We start from the raw sequence: 3,481 nt of genomic DNA, 5'->3' as shown, positions 1-3,481 counted from the left end.
GTCTCACCCATTTCAGTGCGGGGGAGGGGCACAGCTATGATGCAGTTTTCTTGGCATCTGAAAATACATTTCCTCAAAGGTATTTTTAATCTGAAAAGAGCTTCACTGAGTGAGAACTAATGTTGAGAGCTCAGCAGACAGTTAAGTTTCACTTTCACTTTCACCAGAGAGCCTGCAGGAGTCATGGRCGGGGTGTGTGGGAAGGGGGGGTGCTCCGCCATGAGGAAGCTCGGCTTAAAGACACGTCCCAGGGGCCTTTCTGTTACCAAAAGGCATTTCTGGTCCCCACCTGTCGTTTTGCTCCTCAGCATGGCTTCCTAAAAATGCTGTAGGGTTTCTCAAACATGCATGAATGAGTCAAAGCAAGGCTTTGTGCATGTTTTTTATGAGAGTGTAACATTATAACATGATACAAAATGCAAAAAGTTGATTTTACATGATATTGCCCCTTTAAAGACTTTTCTTCAGGATTTAGATTCTTTGTTCTAAACAAATCAAGCAAAAAAAAAAAAACCTTACACGTGTCATTTTCACTATAGCATTTCAGGAAGTTGTTTTTTAGGTGACTTTTTAGGCTTTAAAAACCTCCATTCTGCAGGAAAATGGAAGAAATAAACTTTGTACTACAGACGTAAAGAATAAACCTTCTTCATTCATGTTAAAATTAGAGTAAAGCTTCTCAATTGACCTCCAAACGTATCTGTGTCACACCGATCTAATAAATGACCGGCTCCAGTTTAACAGAGTTCCAGTTGCATGTTTGCAGGTCAGCTCACAGCTGCACCCATCAATAGTCTCTCTCTCAGGAACTCATTGATTCGTGGCTTTTTTATAGCTTGCCTGTGAGTGTTACTACACATAATATTGATTAGTCAATGATTTCCAATATTTCTGCTCATGTAACTTGSTAGACATGCAATTACAAGTGTTTCTTCAGTTAGACAAGTAAATAAAAAAAATCACAATGGCTGGACTATGAAAGAATCAAAGGCTGGAAAAATCAATAAGTAAAGATTATGTATTTAAAGTTTTAATTCTAATTATAAACTCTTTAATTATGTGGGTGTTTCAGGGGGCAGAAATCATAAGTGTAATTTTAATGTTCACAAAGCTCAGAAAGGTCCCCAAAATAAGAGCTGCTTTGAAGGGAATTTTTAGTTTAACATCGTTTTTCAGTAATTGAATTGTTACATTATTTGACTGATCCACAGTGTCCTGCTTCCAGACATTTTATTTAATACCTCTGCAGAGTTTCATTGTWATGACTACGTGTAGCAGTGCTGCTGAAGGAGTGACAGGGGCAGCCTTTGAGCCGTTTGGGTTCTGTTGATGCAATGAAAATAAATGTAGAACCAAACAGATGGTGATCTTACGTCTAGAACCTGAAGCCTTATCTGCCAACTATCAACACAGGACTGCGCATGTCTGCCAAATGCTYTCTGAGACTAATAATAGCAGTGTTTCCTACCTGAGCCAAATTTCACTTTCATAGAACAAAAATAGTATTGCGAGGACTTAAATAAGTCTGTGCACAATAACTTAGGAGTTCTCCCTTTAAAACTTTTGTTGTTTAGTTGATTATTTAACTTTGTATGATTCAACAAATTAGTTATTKTTAATGATTCTGAAGGTGAAGCCGCTGTTCTTAGCTGAGAGGAGAGATTTTCAAGTTCAAAAGAAAGACTAGAGATCTCAATTCTGGGTTTATTGTGAGTCAGTGGCACTTACCATAAAATGTCATTGCTTTCTTCAAAAGCCAATAAAATGATCAAAACCTGACACAAGATGTTTGCCAGCTCTCTTGGCACAGTCCAAACAAACAGAACACTGCCAAGTCTAAGCTCCTCCCACCCCTGTGATGTGATACAAGGCAAAGTGAAGTATATTGTTTCAAGCATTTTGTCTAATGTAGCAAATAACCATCATTGATTTTCTTACTATGAGTAAAGTTTCACTGTAGCTTTATTTAAAATTAGTTTCAGCCACCTTCAGCTGTACTGATTAGAAAAGTGTAGTGATATAAAATCGCAGCAGTGTTAGTGCAACAGCTGATCCAAGTGGAGTAAGTGGTAAATGATTGATTCTCTTTATGCACCTGGCATAGTAAAATTTTTACTTCAAAAACTGAGTCAGGTGATTATTAATAACACAAATATAAAGAGAGCCACAAATTTTAGATTTTCCGTTTTGATCTCTAAATTACGACGGAGTATTAGGGCCACACAACAAGATTTTTTTTTATTATTTTGTGATTAAAGTCATAATATTACGAGATTAAAGTTGTAATATTACGAGATCAAAGTCATAATCTTACACGACGTGACCATTTTCCATTCCTAATTTCCTCATTATTTTCCCCACACCTTCTGTGTACAGTGTGTTTATAAAGTAGTCCACAGTGACTTGGGCCACTGTTAGTGCAAGCATGTGAAAGCATATATTAATATGCTTTCATCCAAATTAGCTATGTGACGACTAAATCTGTCATTGCATCCATTAGTTACAATACGGCTTCAGTTTATAGTCATTTGCACAATTTCTAAGTCCTGCTACTGATAATTAATGCTAGTGTGCTAAAATATAAATTATTTTTAAGCAATAGTAAAGAACAACTTGACAAGTTGCTCAACATTCCTTATTTTGATGCAGTGGTAACTGCATGCTTTTTCATGTAAAGGCTAGAAAATTCTGACTTTTTTCCTCATAATATTATGACTTCATTCTTGTAATATTATGACTTTATTCTCGTAATTTAAAAACAAAATAAAAAAATCTTGTTGTGTGGCCCTAATACTCTGTCATAATTAAAGGGGACCTATTATGCAAAATTCACTTTTTAAAGGTTTTTTTACTCAAATTTCGGTATGTACTTCTTAAAACAGTCCTAGGACCAAAACAATGCACCCAGGGGCATATTTACTGTAAGTTAATGTATTTTTAATGTCTATTAATGACAAGTTTTATACTTCCTACATTTTGTGATGTCACAAGCCGTACGAAAACCCACCGAAATCTGCGTTCAGCCCCCTACCTAGCTGGCTTTTATACCTCCAGTTTAAAAGGCCTTCACGGTTGTTGTTGTGCAATACGCAGCTCAATTCACAACAAGCCTTCCAATAGGGCAATGGGTAGAGTGTTGAGCGGGAGACCGGGGTTTGAGACCGACATGGACACGAATAATTGAATGTATTTATTTTTCATTCGTTATGAACTCATTTTCTCATGTACCTCTATTGTTTTTAGCTTTAGCCTATTTGCTCGAGTTTTGAGGTATTTTGACTGCTGCTGCTCCAATTACCTAATATGGGGAAAAGCATGTAAAACAATAATAAACCCCATTTTTTATTTTGCAGAAAAGAGCAATAAGAGTTATTACTGGAAAACACTACAGTCACCCATCAAATATACAGCGGGTAAAATAAGTATCGAACACGTCACCATTTTTCTCAGTAAATATATTACTAGAGGTGCTAATGACATG

Source organism: Austrofundulus limnaeus, unplaced genomic scaffold (genome assembly GCF_001266775.1).
Source record: "Austrofundulus limnaeus strain Quisiro unplaced genomic scaffold, Austrofundulus_limnaeus-1.0 Scaffold156, whole genome shotgun sequence".
Classification (NCBI taxonomy): domain Eukaryota; kingdom Metazoa; phylum Chordata; class Actinopteri; order Cyprinodontiformes; family Rivulidae; genus Austrofundulus; species Austrofundulus limnaeus.
The sequence above is the reverse complement of the archived record's forward strand: the minus strand, read 5'-3'. Positions refer to the sequence as shown.